Source organism: Schistocerca piceifrons, unplaced genomic scaffold, assembly GCF_021461385.2.
Source record: "Schistocerca piceifrons isolate TAMUIC-IGC-003096 unplaced genomic scaffold, iqSchPice1.1 HiC_scaffold_1053, whole genome shotgun sequence".
In the NCBI taxonomy this organism is placed as follows: domain Eukaryota; kingdom Metazoa; phylum Arthropoda; class Insecta; order Orthoptera; family Acrididae; genus Schistocerca; species Schistocerca piceifrons.
The window spans coordinates 62,287-76,305 of NW_025726856.1; the positions used below are offsets into that span (position 1 = coordinate 62,287).

The following is a 14,019-nucleotide window of genomic DNA, read 5'->3' on the forward strand; positions in this document are numbered from 1 at the left end:
AGCATTCACCAATTTTTTTTTTTTCTTCTCATTTCTTTCGTTGCATTTGTTGGGGGCGGACGTCCGATGGCGCCCGTTCAAGTTCATCGTTGACTCGGTCTTTTATTACAGAGGGCAGATAACTCTCAGACCGAACACGCTGAGCTATAGTGCCGGCAAGCCTTAAGATTATGAGACTTACGCGCTGCCTACTGCACTACTGAGGCACATGCCATTGAACCAGCGATGCTCGTCAAGCTGCCCGTGCTTCCCGAGCACTTTTCTGCAGGGGAAAGTGGGATTGCCACCCAGCGACGTCGGATACAACCGAAAAAAGTGCTACACACGCGGAGTGCTCCACTACACTGCCTTAAAACGAATGCTCATCTCTATCGTGTGAGTAACCTTGCGGCCGCGGCGACTAGTCTTGCCCAAAGACGCAGCGTGCGTGGAGGCGCTACCCGAATGCGTGTGGATGCACCCTCCTACCTCGAAAAGCGCCTGCAGCTACTATCACCGTGGGCCGCTGCTGGCGGGCAGGAAGCCGACACAGCGGGGCGTTGCGAGCAGCGGCTGTGCGGTGGTGGTGTAATGGTGAGCATAGTTGCCTTCCAAGCAGTTGATCCGGGTTCGATTCCCGGCCACCGCAAATGGCGCTAGTTTTTTTCGTATGAGTATGTGAGCCGGGTGCTGTTAAATGAAGGTTTTTTTCGTCGTAGCTCCACGCAGACCATCCTGTAGTATGTCCCGACTTGTCCCGACTTTGCTCGGCTGACGCGAAAGCTGACGCTTGGAATTCGCCCTTATCAAAAGGACAGGCACTATAAACGGCTGTGAGAGGCGAGGTGTGGAGAGGTACCAAAACGACAGGCAATCTGCGAAATTTTCTGCTCGTTGTTCTTAAACAAAAAAAAGAAAAATCCGACGCAGTCGGTAGGACTCGAACCTACGCTCCCAGAGGGAATCTGATTTCTAGTCAGACGCCTTAACCACTCGGCCACGACTGCTCGTAACCCAAGCTTCCCTGGAATCGTGAAAAATCCAACCGGTCTGCGCAGAATGTTGACAGGAAACGAACTCCGTGCACTGATTACGGCAGGGCTACCATCGCTACGAGACGAGCCATTACGGAAACGTTAAAATCTTCGCCCGGACAGGGACTTGAACCCTGGACCCTTAGGTTAAAAGCCTAATGCTCTACCGACTGAGCTATCCGGGCTCACGCTCGTTGTGGATGGAGCGGCTGCAAGCAATGTAAATAACTGGAACGCGTGTGTAGGCGTACTACGGTAATTTCTGGCTTCTGGCGCAACTGGCGACTTCACCGACTTCCCACTGACGCTGGTAGCAGCCCAACCACGGACCAGTGCCTCTTCTCCCTTTATTCCGGTGCCGACAGTAATTGCATCATGTGCCTGTTTTCCCCGATTACGTTCGGTCGAAGCTTCGGAAGGTGGGCGACAAACGACAGTTCGAAGGCCAAAACATGGAGCGTTGTGTGCGCAAAAACTTCCGTTCCGGTACCGGGAATGGAACCCGGGCCTCCTGGGTGAAAGCCAGGTATCCTAGCCACTAGACCACACCGGATTTGCTCGATAAGCGTGAGGTTTTCTCCGTCTCCTCTCGTATTTCGTGCTGAATCTGGACTCAGTGCAGTTCTCCGTTTGCGAGCATATTTGCGCCTACAGACTGGCATGGCGCACAGCCCGAAATTGACTATTCATTATTTTACTCCTAACAAGGGAGGAGAAAGATCAAAGTTGTACGTTGTCATAATTGGAAATAAACGTATTGACGCTGAGGCGTAGACTCCTTATGGATAACGAACGACAATTAAGTTCGTTCCCTAGCAACAGCAACGCCGTTAATTCAGCCATGATGTACAGCAAATTAAATGCCCCGGGTGAGGATCGAACTCACGACCTTAAGACTATGAGACTTACGCGCTACCTACTGCGCTACCGAGGCACGTTGCAAGTAACGTTACAGGAAACTTGGTAAGTCTCTCATATTAGAGATAGACAGTTCGCGCTTTCTCAAGAATCTGTTGTGTTGCTACACGTGCTTTCCCTACTTGCTAGATTAAACTGCTGCCGCAGTTTTTTCAACGGAACGCAGCACTGCCCGAGGTTACAGTACATCGCCCTTGCGGCACCTGAACACAGCGGCCTGTTGGGACAGGCCGACGTCAGAGTTCAGAAATAGCATACGACCGTTCAAGTACGGTCTATTGCGTGCTGCGTGTATGGTTCCTCTCACAGCGAATCCTGCTATACATTCCTGAGGCTGACGCAGCTCAGGCGAGGAATCGGCGCGGCAGCATTATAGCGAGAACAGCAGAACGATGCATCGGCCGGGAATCGAACCCGGGCCGTCCGCATGCTAAGCGAGCATTCACCAATTTTTTTTTTTTTCTTCTCATTTCTTTCGTTGCATTTGTTGGGGGCGGACGTCCGATGGCGCCCGTTCAAGTTCATCGTTGACTCGGTCTTTTATTACAGAGGGCAGATAACTCTCAGACCGAACACGCTGAGCTATGTTGCCGGCAAGCCTTAAGATTATGAGACTTACGCGCTGCCTACTGCACTACTGAGGCACATGCCATTGAACCAGCGATGCTCGTCAAGCTGCCCGTGCTTCCCGAGCACTTTTCTGCAGGGGAAAGTGGGATTGCCACCCAGCGACGTCGGATACAACCGAAAAAAGTGCTACACACGCGGAGTGCTCCACTACACTGCCTTAAAACGAATGCTCATCTCTATCGTGTGAGTAACCTTGCGGCCGCGGCGACTAGTCTTGCCCAAAGACGCAGCGTGCGTGGAGGCGCTACCCGAATGCGTGTGGATGCACCCTCCTACCTCGAAAAGCGCCTGCAGCTACTATCACCGTGGGCCGCTGCTGGCGGGCAGGAAGCCGACACAGCGGGGCGTTGCGAGCAGCGGCTGTGCGGTGGTGGTGTAATGGTGAGCATAGTTGCCTTCCAAGCAGTTGATCCGGGTTCGATTCCCGGCCACCGCAAATGGCGCTAGTTTTTTTCGTATGAGTATGTGAGCCGGGTGCTGTTAAATGAAGGTTTTTTTCGTCGTAGCTCCACGCAGACCATCCTGTAGTATGTCCCGACTTGTCCCGACTTTGCTCGGCTGACGCGAAAGCTGACGCTTGGAATTCGCCCTTATCAAAAGGACAGGCACTATAAACGGCTGTGAGAGGCGAGGTGTGGAGAGGTACCAAAACGACAGGCAATCTGCGAAATTTTCTGCTCGTTGTTCTTAAACAAAAAAAAGAAAAATCCGACGCAGTCGGTAGGACTCGAACCTACGCTCCCAGAGGGAATCTGATTTCTAGTCAGACGCCTTAACCACTCGGCCACGACTGCTCGTAACCCAAGCTTCCCTGGAATCGTGAAAAATCCAACCGGTCTGCGCAGAATGTTGACAGGAAACGAACTCCGTGCACTGATTACGGCAGGGCTACCATCGCTACGAGACGAGCCATTACGGAAACGTTAAAATCTTCGCCCGGACAGGGACTTGAACCCTGGACCCTTAGGTTAAAAGCCTAATGCTCTACCGACTGAGCTATCCGGGCTCACGCTCGTTGTGGATGGAGCGGCTGCAAGCAATGTAAATAACTGGAACGCGTGTGTAGGCGTACTACGGTAATTTCTGGCTTCTGGCGCAACTGGCGACTTCACCGACTTCCCACTGACGCTGGTAGCAGCCCAACCACGGACCAGTGCCTCTTCTCCCTTTATTCCGGTGCCGACAGTAATTGCATCATGTGCCTGTTTTCCCCGATTACGTTCGGTCGAAGCTTCGGAAGGTGGGCGACAAACGACAGTTCGAAGGCCAAAACATGGAGCGTTGTGTGCGCAAAAACTTCCGTTCCGGTACCGGGAATGGAACCCGGGCCTCCTGGGTGAAAGCCAGGTATCCTAGCCACTAGACCACACCGGATTTGCTCGATAAGCGTGAGGTTTTCTCCGTCTCCTCTCGTATTTCGTGCTGAATCTGGACTCAGTGCAGTTCTCCGTTTGCGAGCATATTTGCGCCTACAGACTGGCATGGCGCACAGCCCGAAATTGACTATTCATTATTTTACTCCTAACAAGGGAGGAGAAAGATCAAAGTTGTACGTTGTCATAATTGGAAATAAACGTATTGACGCTGAGGCGTAGACTCCTTATGGATAACGAACGACAATTAAGTTCGTTCCCTAGCAACAGCAACGCCGTTAATTCAGCCATGATGTACAGCAAATTAAATGCCCCGGGTGAGGATCGAACTCACGACCTTAAGACTATGAGACTTACGCGCTACCTACTGCGCTACCGAGGCACGTTGCAAGTAACGTTACAGGAAACTTGGTAAGTCTCTCATATTAGAGATAGACAGTTCGCGCTTTCTCAAGAATCTGTTGTGTTGCTACACGTGCTTTCCCTACTTGCTAGATTAAACTGCTGCCGCAGTTTTTTCAACGGAACGCAGCACTGCCCGAGGTTACAGTACATCGCCCTTGCGGCACCTGAACACAGCGGCCTGTTGGGACAGGCCGACGTCAGAGTTCAGAAATAGCATACGACCGTTCAAGTACGGTCTATTGCGTGCTGCGTGTATGGTTCCTCTCACAGCGAATCCTGCTATACATTCCTGAGGCTGACGCAGCTCAGGCGAGGAATCGGCGCGGCAGCATTATAGCGAGAACAGCAGAACGATGCATCGGCCGGGAATCGAACCCGGGCCGTCCGCATGCTAAGCGAGCATTCACCAATTTTTTTTTTTTTCTTCTCATTTCTTTCGTTGCATTTGTTGGGGGCGGACGTCCGATGGCGCCCGTTCAAGTTCATCGTTGACTCGGTCTTTTATTACAGAGGGCAGATAACTCTCAGACCGAACACGCTGAGCTATGTTGCCGGCAAGCCTTAAGATTATGAGACTTACGCGCTGCCTACTGCACTACTGAGGCACATGCCATTGAACCAGCGATGCTCGTCAAGCTGCCCGTGCTTCCCGAGCACTTTTCTGCAGGGGAAAGTGGGATTGCCACCCAGCGACGTCGGATACAACCGAAAAAAGTGCTACACACGCGGAGTGCTCCACTACACTGCCTTAAAACGAATGCTCATCTCTATCGTGTGAGTAACCTTGCGGCCGCGGCGACTAGTCTTGCCCAAAGACGCAGCGTGCGTGGAGGCGCTACCCGAATGCGTGTGGATGCACCCTCCTACCTCGAAAAGCGCCTGCAGCTACTATCACCGTGGGCCGCTGCTGGCGGGCAGGAAGCCGACACAGCGGGGCGTTGCGAGCAGCGGCTGTGCGGTGGTGGTGTAATGGTGAGCATAGTTGCCTTCCAAGCAGTTGATCCGGGTTCGATTCCCGGCCACCGCAAATGGCGCTAGTTTTTTTCGTATGAGTATGTGAGCCAGGTGCTGTTAAATGAAGGTTTTTTTCGTCGTAGCTCCACGCAGACCATCCTGTAGTATGTCCCGACTTGTCCCGACTTTGCTCGGCTGACGCGAAAGCTGACGCTTGGAATTCGCCCTTATCAAAAGGACAGGCACTATAAACGGCTGTGAGAGGCGAGGTGTGGAGAGGTACCAAAACGACAGGCAATCTGCGAAATTTTCTGCTCGTTGTTCTTAAACAAAAAAAAGAAAAATCCGACGCAGTCGGTAGGACTCGAACCTACGCTCCCAGAGGGAATCTGATTTCTAGTCAGACGCCTTAACCACTCGGCCACGACTGCTCGTAACCCAAGTTTCCCTGGAATCGTGAAAAATCCAACCGGTCTGCGCAGAATGTTGACAGGAAACGAACTCCGTGCACTGATTACGGCAGGGCTACCATCGCTACGAGACGAGCCATTACGGAAACGTTAAAATCTTCGCCCGGACAGGGACTTGAACCCTGGACCCTTAGGTTAAAAGCCTAATGCTCTACCGACTGAGCTATCCGGGCTCACGCTCGTTGTGGATGGAGCGGCTGCAAGCAATGTAAATAACTGGAACGCGTGTGTAGGCGTACTACGGTAATTTCTGGCTTCTGGCGCAACTGGCGACTTCACCGACTTCCCACTGACGCTGGTAGCAGCCCAACCACGGACCAGTGCCTCTTCTCCCTTTATTCCGGTGCCGACAGTAATTGCATCATGTGCCTGTTTTCCCCGATTACGTTCGGTCGAAGCTTCGGAAGGTGGGCGACAAACGACAGTTCGAAGGCCAAAACATGGAGCGTTGTGTGCGCAAAAACTTCCGTTCCGGTACCGGGAATGGAACCCGGGCCTCCTGGGTGAAAGCCAGGTATCCTAGCCACTAGACCACACCGGATTTGCTCGATAAGCGTGAGGTTTTCTCCGTCTCCTCTCGTATTTCGTGCTGAATCTGGACTCAGTGCAGTTCTCCGTTTGCGAGCATATTTGCGCCTACAGACTGGCATGGCGCACAGCCCGAAATTGACTATTCATTATTTTACTCCTAACAAGGGAGGAGAAAGATCAAAGTTGTACGTTGTCATAATTGGAAATAAACGTATTGACGCTGAGGCGTAGACTCCTTATGGATAACGAACGACAATTAAGTTCGTTCCCTAGCAACAGCAACGCCGTTAATTCAGCCATGATGTACAGCAAATTAAATGCCCCGGGTGAGGATCGAACTCACGACCTTAAGACCATGAGACTTACGCGCTACCTACTGCGCTACCGAGGCACGTTGCAAGTAACGTTACAGGAAACTTGGTAAGTCTCTCATATTAGAGATAGACAGTTCGCGCTTTCTCAAGAATCTGTTGTGTTGCTACACGTGCTTTCCCTACTTGCTAGATTAAACTGCTGCCGCAGTTTTTTCAACGGAACGCAGCACTGCCCGAGGTTACAGTACATCGCCCTTGCGGCACCTGAACACAGCGGCCTGTTGGGACAGGCCGACGTCAGAGTTCAGAAATAGCATACGACCGTTCAAGTACGGTCTATTGCGTGCTGCGTGTATGGTTCCTCTCACAGCGAATCCTGCTATACATTCCTGAGGCTGACGCAGCTCAGGCGAGGAATCGGCGCGGCAGCATTATAGCGAGAACAGCAGAACGATGCATCGGCCGGGAATCGAACCCGGGCCGTCCGCATGCTAAGCGAGCATTCACCAATTTTTTTTTTTTTCTTCTCATTTCTTTCGTTGCATTTGTTGGGGGCGGACGTCCGATGGCGCCCGTTCAAGTTCATCGTTGACTCGGTCTTTTATTACAGAGGGCAGATAACTCTCAGACCGAACACGCTGAGCTATGTTGCCGGCAAGCCTTAAGATTATGAGACTTACGCGCTGCCTACTGCACTACTGAGGCACATGCCATTGAACCAGCGATGCTCGTCAAGCTGCCCGTGCTTCCCGAGCACTTTTCTGCAGGGGAAAGTGGGATTGCCACCCAGCGACGTCGGATACAACCGAAAAAAGTGCTACACACGCGGAGTGCTCCACTACACTGCCTTAAAACGAATGCTCATCTCTATCGTGTGAGTAACCTTGCGGCCGCGGCGACTAGTCTTGCCCAAAGACGCAGCGTGCGTGGAGGCGCTACCCGAATGCGTGTGGATGCACCCTCCTACCTCGAAAAGCGCCTGCAGCTACTATCACCGTGGGCCGCTGCTGGCGGGCAGGAAGCCGACACAGCGGGGCGTTGCGAGCAGCGGCTGTGCGGTGGTGGTGTAATGGTGAGCATAGTTGCCTTCCAAGCAGTTGATCCGGGTTCGATTCCCGGCCACCGCAAATGGCGCTAGTTTTTTTCGTATGAGTATGTGAGCCAGGTGCTGTTAAATGAAGGTTTTTTTCGTCGTAGCTCCACGCAGACCATCCTGTAGTATGTCCCGACTTGTCCCGACTTTGCTCGGCTGACGCGAAAGCTGACGCTTGGAATTCGCCCTTATCAAAAGGACAGGCACTATAAACGGCTGTGAGAGGCGAGGTGTGGAGAGGTACCAAAACGACAGGCAATCTGCGAAATTTTCTGCTCGTTGTTCTTAAACAAAAAAAAGAAAAATCCGACGCAGTCGGTAGGACTCGAACCTACGCTCCCAGAGGGAATCTGATTTCTAGTCAGACGCCTTAACCACTCGGCCACGACTGCTCGTAACCCAAGTTTCCCTGGAATCGTGAAAAATCCAACCGGTCTGCGCAGAATGTTGACAGGAAACGAACTCCGTGCACTGATTACGGCAGGGCTACCATCGCTACGAGACGAGCCATTACGGAAACGTTAAAATCTTCGCCCGGACAGGGACTTGAACCCTGGACCCTTAGGTTAAAAGCCTAATGCTCTACCGACTGAGCTATCCGGGCTCACGCTCGTTGTGGATGGAGCGGCTGCAAGCAATGTAAATAACTGGAACGCGTGTGTAGGCGTACTACGGTAATTTCTGGCTTCTGGCGCAACTGGCGACTTCACCGACTTCCCACTGACGCTGGTAGCAGCCCAACCACGGACCAGTGCCTCTTCTCCCTTTATTCCGGTGCCGACAGTAATTGCATCATGTGCCTGTTTTCCCCGATTACGTTCGGTCGAAGCTTCGGAAGGTGGGCGACAAACGACAGTTCGAAGGCCAAAACATGGAGCGTTGTGTGCGCAAAAACTTCCGTTCCGGTACCGGGAATCGAACCCGGGCCTCCTGGGTGAAAGCCAGGTATCCTAGCCACTTTTTTTTTTTTTTTTTTTTTACTGCGCGAATCGACGGTATCTCGTAAGGAAGGAAAGAGCAGCAGCTGCCGCCGAGCCCAGGCGCCGTGCCTAACACGCAGAAGGTCCCCGGCTCGATTGCGGGCGGAAACCCGTTTTCGTCGCACTCAGCAAGACACTTGCTACGATCTCTACTGTGACCATTTAAATCAACTTCAAACGTTCCATCAGCAGGGTGCACATGGCTCAAATGAAACATGAAACGGTTTCAGAACTGGTTGTCGGATTTTAGCGCTGACTTGGAGGCCTGGAAATGCGCGAAACAGCCGCCGCCATGCGATTTGTTACCGCACCGTTGTACAAAACGCAAGGGCTCGTCCGGGATTTGAACCCGGGACCTCCTGCACCCGAAGCAGGAATCATACCCCTTTTTTTTTTTTTTTTTTTTTTTTTTTTTTTGAAGCAGACACTCTACCACTCGAACGAATATATCTATTGAAAAAAATATTAAAGAATATCCACCACACAGCCACTTCAAAAGAAGTACAGTACTGAAATTAAAATCCTAAAACATGACTATATAATGTAGACTGCTTACTGAAATTAAGGTTAAAACACGAAAACTACAGTCCTGGTGTAGAGAAGAAAACATACATAAAGGCGGCAAATCCAGAAACAGTATAAAAGAAAATGGCTCACACAGGTGACCTTAGCCAACACCCTCTCTTTCAAATGTCAGGCTAAGCATATTGGCAAAATCATCTCGGAGGCCTGGCAATCGCAAGCGCTGCCAGTAAGCAGTAAGCATGTACTGCCGAAACGCTAGGTGTCCATCCTCTTCATGACAACTGTTGACAAAATGTACGAAATGGCCAATCAACCACATGACGGTATGGAGCTTCGTCCGCGGAAAAAAGGAAGAATCGGGCCGGACGATGATGTCAATAGTATAAGCGGCTTCAGCAGACCTAGTGACAAAAGCAAGTTGTTTCCTGAGCCAACGCCAATTAGCAAGGTGCCCACAGCAGGTGAATCGATGTTCAAGGGTATCCAGGAGACCACACCGAGTACAGGTGTCCGTGTCAGAAAGACCAATACGGTGCAGTCGTACATTGGTGGGAACCAAATTATTTATTACCCTATACCACGTGGACGCCACGGCCATAGAGTGGATCGGCAGACTAACGTTCTTCCAGACGTTCCTCCAGGACACGGATGGAGACGCCAGTTCTATTGGATTGGGACTGGCCAGCCCCTCCCAGCGGGCAATCAAGCTCTTGGTCGTTGGCACCGGTCGCCGCAAGAAGACGTCACCGAGGTAACTCACCGCAATGTAAAATTCCCGAATGTGTTTCAACTTAAAATTTAGGCGTCCGACATCGACAGGTGGAGCAAGGCTCGCCGGACGCACAACAGTAAAAAGCCTGGATGTAATTGAAGTCACTTCTTGCGTAACAATTAGAGTCGTTCGGCGGACGTACAAAGCAGACGCCTTGCGAGTAATGTCAGAGAGGCCCAAGCCTCCGGAGAGACGCGGTTTCGTCATTACCTCGTAACGTAACTTGAATAGATGGCCCTTCCATATAAACCTGCTAGACAATTGGCGCAACCTTTTCGCCACCATCATGGGAAGTGGGAACAGCTGAGCAACATAATAAGCTTTACATAGGACGTAGGTGTCTAAAATTCGGACTTTTTGCAAAATGGTAGCAGAGCGCTGCTCATGGACCATCAGAGCCCCCTGTATCTTCTCGGTGACAGATTTCCAATTGAGAGCCGCCATTTTTAGAGGACACCGATCAATGATAATCCCCAAGGACGTATGGCGATCGACAAAAGTGGCCCAAGGGACGTCAGCATCGCGAAATCCTCGAATATCAAGGAACTTACATTTACCCTGATTGAGACGCGCTCCAGAGACACGACAGTATGCATCAACTGCCCCTTGCAACAACGGGATATCATCTCGTTGACGGAGGAGAACAACGACATCATCCGCATATGCCTTAACCGAGAGCTTCCCACCAGAGAGGGACATACCCTGAAGCTTGAGAGCAATAGTCCGAAGCAGCGGTTCCAGGGACAAAACGAATAAAGACATAGAGAGCGGACTACCCTGAGGCACTCCGCGGCGGATAGCAATGGGCGGCGTCAGCTGCCCATTGACAGACACCCGAGCTGTTATTCCCCTGTACAAATTGCCAAGAACACCACGTGATGAAGCGTTAAAACCTATTGTACCTAAAACACGATCTAAAAACACATGACTGACGTGATCAAAAGCCTTATAAAAATCAAGGAAGGCAAAGGCACAATGTACGTTTGTAACCGCCGCAACCGAGACAACATCCCGATATTCGGCTACTGGTGTCAGAATAGATCTATCATGAAAACAACATTGATGTGCACCAATCACACCCCGAATCAGAGAAGACAGCCGGCTATTGAGCGCTCTAGCAGCTGTCTTATAGTCAAAATTCAGCAATGTGAGCGGACGAAGATTGGCAGCAGATAAACGACCAGAGGACTTCGGAATTAAAACAATTTTCCCTACTTTAAAATCGGCAGGCACATCCATCCCTCTGACAATCTCATTTAAAATCTGCGTAAAAATGCCACCCAAAAGAGGCCAAAAACGGAGATAAAATTCTTTAGGCAGGCCGTCTGGACCCGGCGATTTACTGGACGGAGAGCGAGCAATAAAATCGAAAACATCATCTACCTGGAACTCCCGGAGAAATTCGCCGTTCGCGTCAGGCGCGATCGTCGCAGTTAGATCCCCAAAGACATCATCCGAAAGAGACTCACCAGAATCATCGGCAGAATAGAGACTAGTGTAATACTGATGAAGAGCACGAACCATTTCCTCCTGTGCACTAAGCTGTCGCCCATCATCCACCGTAAGAGAAGAGATGAAGGAGCGACGACGACGAGTCTGATGCCGTAGCAGGTGGTACAAGGATGTCAGTTCACCTTCAACAAGAGAGTGAGGTTTCGACTTAACTCGCAGACCATCCATCTGTCGTCGTTTAAGGCTCAAGAGCTTGGCTTTAATACGACGAACATCATGGATCCGCAGTGGAGAGGTACCCGCCGCGTCATATAGTTCACGCAGGACAGAGTAGTAATATTCATACGTGTTCTTAAAATCACGCGTCCTAGCAGCACAGTAGAAAATCAAAGTCTGACGAATCTTGGGCTTGGCAAACGCAGTCCACCAAACCAGCAAGGAGGGGTATCGCGGGACAGAGCGAAGACATCGCTCCCACACGCCACTTATAACATCATCCATAGCACTGTCGGCAAGGTGGGAAACATTTAACATCCACTGGGAACGATAAAGTTTTGCAGGTTGGCGACTAAGATTTACAGTTGCAGTAAAAGCACAATGGTCAGAAAAACTAGTAGGAATAACATCGACAGAAAGAATTGTATCACATAAAAAATCAGATAAATAGAATCTGTCGAGTCTACTGCATGAGGACGCGGTAAAAAACGTATATTTCACCAGGGTTGGATATTTGTGTTCCCAAACATCACGCAGATGCATCGTACGAACTAAGTCATGTAAATCACGGCAATAATTAAAATTGGGGGACTGGTCGGCAGGGCGTAAAACACAATTAAAATCGCCTCCGAGCAGGAGACTCCGAGGACTCTGGCGCAAAAGATAAATAAGCTCTTCTTTATAAAAGCGCGATCGAGCCACAGTGTGACCCGAACCAGAGGGGGCATACAAAACAACGAGGCGGAGATCAAAAAGACGACAACCAATCCCACGGCCAGAGTCAAGGAATTCAATGTCAGTAATAGGAATGCCCTCTCGAAAGAAAAGAGCAGTTCCTGTTGAATATTCCGGCGCGACATTAAAAACAGTTTGAAATCCAGGTAGAGAGAGATCAGAAAACAACACTTCCTGCAAAAACACTACGTCCGCACAGGCGTCGTAAATAAACTGCCGCAAAGAGGCAATGCGAACGTCGGACTCAATACGGTTAACATTTAAGGTAAGAAAGGTGTATGCTTGAACCATAGAGAGAAAAGCGAGAAAACAAATCACCTACACCGACGCACCAGCGTCACAGTCCATAGCAGGGGTGACAGAGGCATCCGAGGGAGGGGGACTGCTACCCCGTTCCGCGGATCCCTTACGTTTCGGTTTTTTACGAACAGCATTAACGTTCGGCTGAACGCGTAACTTGCGTCGGCTGACGGGCAAGGAAACTTCAGCCGCCGGTGACGTAGGAGGGTCAAGTTCTGTATCCGACACCACCCGCGCCGGTCCACATGCGGGATCCGGGGTCGCGGGGGAAACATCCGACAAAACGGAATGGTCAACACCTGCACTAGATTCCGGCAAACATGGACTGCACGGAGGCGAAACGTGAGCAGGAAGGTCCGAGGCCGCAGAGTTGGAAGGAAGCGGAGCAGCTCCGCTGGCAGAGGTATGGGGCAGCGAAGCAGGAAGTTGTCGGGGCTCCACTTGTTGTGACATCGAAGTCGGTTCGGAAGACGGCGCCAACAGGCCCGACCGACGACCCGACTCGAGAGAAGCTGCGTCGGAGGCCGGAGGGGCGCCAGCAGCCGCCACCGGAACCGCTACCACAGGAGGGCAGGGAGCAGCTACAGTACACAGTGGCTCGGAGGATGCCGGTCGCTCGGACTGGGGCATCTCAGGGAGATCCTCATCCGTACTATTTCCATCGTGTGGGCGACGCCTCTTATTATTCAAAAGTGGCACACCCACCTGAGGGACAGACGGAACAACATCAGATTTAGCACGCAAAGGAGGAAATTCTGTATCAGGGGTGCGCAAAACCTGTGGCGGGGCGCTACTACCACTGGACTGTGCTACACCAAGAGCAGAACCACCTGCAACGAGGTCAGCGACCGTTAACTTGCGACGCTGTTCGAGAGAATTTTTTAAAACAAAAACTCTCCGCGGACAGTCGGTACGCACGTGACCACTTTCATTGCACAAAAAACAGGTGCCAACCTGACCACTATATGTTACATGGACACGATATCCACCGATCTGCAGGTGAGATGGAATATTCTGCTTAACGTGCATTTCGACTGAACGAATACCACTGTAACATTGCAGGCGATGTTGGCTTGACCAGCGTTCAAGGCGAATGCTCTTTACATCACCATACTTCTGTAGACCCTCCTTAAGATAGACATTATCCACCTCCGGTGGAAGGTTGTAAACACGAACATTGGTATACGTGATGGAAGCATTGGAAAGCAGCACGGTACTTACAGAATCATCCCGATGCCGAAAGAGAACTTGATGACCATATTTAGAAAGAATTTTATCAACCTGAAGTGGGTCCATAAACTTAACAAAGAAAACATACAGTTCGGTATCAAAATAAGC

At 51.0% G+C, this 14,019-nt stretch overlaps 18 non-coding genes across 18 annotated transcripts; 4 read left to right on the plus strand and 14 right to left on the minus strand.

Annotated features, from left to right (window-relative positions):
- Nucleotides 1-556: 556 nt before the first annotated feature.
- On the plus strand, nt 557-628 carry Trnag-ucc. Its single transcript has one exon. It is a non-coding gene; the product is annotated as a tRNA-Gly (tRNA).
- A 276-nt stretch (nt 629-904) lies between these two features.
- Nucleotides 905-986, minus strand: Trnas-aga. Its single transcript has one exon. It is a non-coding gene; the product is annotated as a tRNA-Ser (tRNA).
- A 139-nt stretch (nt 987-1,125) lies between these two features.
- Trnak-uuu lies at nt 1,126-1,198 on the minus strand. The gene has a single exon. It is a non-coding gene; the product is annotated as a tRNA-Lys (tRNA).
- Nucleotides 1,199-1,494: 296 nt separating this feature from the next.
- Trnae-uuc lies at nt 1,495-1,566 on the minus strand. The gene has a single exon. It is a non-coding gene; the product is annotated as a tRNA-Glu (tRNA).
- Nucleotides 1,567-1,874: 308 nt separating this feature from the next.
- Nucleotides 1,875-1,947, minus strand: Trnam-cau. The gene has a single exon. It is a non-coding gene; the product is annotated as a tRNA-Met (tRNA).
- Nucleotides 1,948-2,925: 978 nt separating this feature from the next.
- On the plus strand, nt 2,926-2,997 carry Trnag-ucc. The gene has a single exon. It is a non-coding gene; the product is annotated as a tRNA-Gly (tRNA).
- A 276-nt stretch (nt 2,998-3,273) lies between these two features.
- Trnas-aga lies at nt 3,274-3,355 on the minus strand. The gene has a single exon. It is a non-coding gene; the product is annotated as a tRNA-Ser (tRNA).
- Nucleotides 3,356-3,494: 139 nt separating this feature from the next.
- Trnak-uuu lies at nt 3,495-3,567 on the minus strand. The gene has a single exon. It is a non-coding gene; the product is annotated as a tRNA-Lys (tRNA).
- Nucleotides 3,568-3,863: 296 nt separating this feature from the next.
- On the minus strand, nt 3,864-3,935 carry Trnae-uuc. Its single transcript has one exon. It is a non-coding gene; the product is annotated as a tRNA-Glu (tRNA).
- A 308-nt stretch (nt 3,936-4,243) lies between these two features.
- On the minus strand, nt 4,244-4,316 carry Trnam-cau. Its single transcript has one exon. It is a non-coding gene; the product is annotated as a tRNA-Met (tRNA).
- A 978-nt stretch (nt 4,317-5,294) lies between these two features.
- Nucleotides 5,295-5,366, plus strand: Trnag-ucc. Its single transcript has one exon. It is a non-coding gene; the product is annotated as a tRNA-Gly (tRNA).
- Nucleotides 5,367-5,642: 276 nt separating this feature from the next.
- Trnas-aga lies at nt 5,643-5,724 on the minus strand. Its single transcript has one exon. It is a non-coding gene; the product is annotated as a tRNA-Ser (tRNA).
- A 139-nt stretch (nt 5,725-5,863) lies between these two features.
- On the minus strand, nt 5,864-5,936 carry Trnak-uuu. The gene has a single exon. It is a non-coding gene; the product is annotated as a tRNA-Lys (tRNA).
- Nucleotides 5,937-6,232: 296 nt separating this feature from the next.
- Nucleotides 6,233-6,304, minus strand: Trnae-uuc. The gene has a single exon. It is a non-coding gene; the product is annotated as a tRNA-Glu (tRNA).
- A 308-nt stretch (nt 6,305-6,612) lies between these two features.
- Trnam-cau lies at nt 6,613-6,685 on the minus strand. Its single transcript has one exon. It is a non-coding gene; the product is annotated as a tRNA-Met (tRNA).
- Nucleotides 6,686-7,663: 978 nt separating this feature from the next.
- Nucleotides 7,664-7,735, plus strand: Trnag-ucc. The gene has a single exon. It is a non-coding gene; the product is annotated as a tRNA-Gly (tRNA).
- Nucleotides 7,736-8,011: 276 nt separating this feature from the next.
- Trnas-aga lies at nt 8,012-8,093 on the minus strand. The gene has a single exon. It is a non-coding gene; the product is annotated as a tRNA-Ser (tRNA).
- Nucleotides 8,094-8,232: 139 nt separating this feature from the next.
- Nucleotides 8,233-8,305, minus strand: Trnak-uuu. Its single transcript has one exon. It is a non-coding gene; the product is annotated as a tRNA-Lys (tRNA).
- Nucleotides 8,306-14,019: the final 5,714 nt, after the last annotated feature.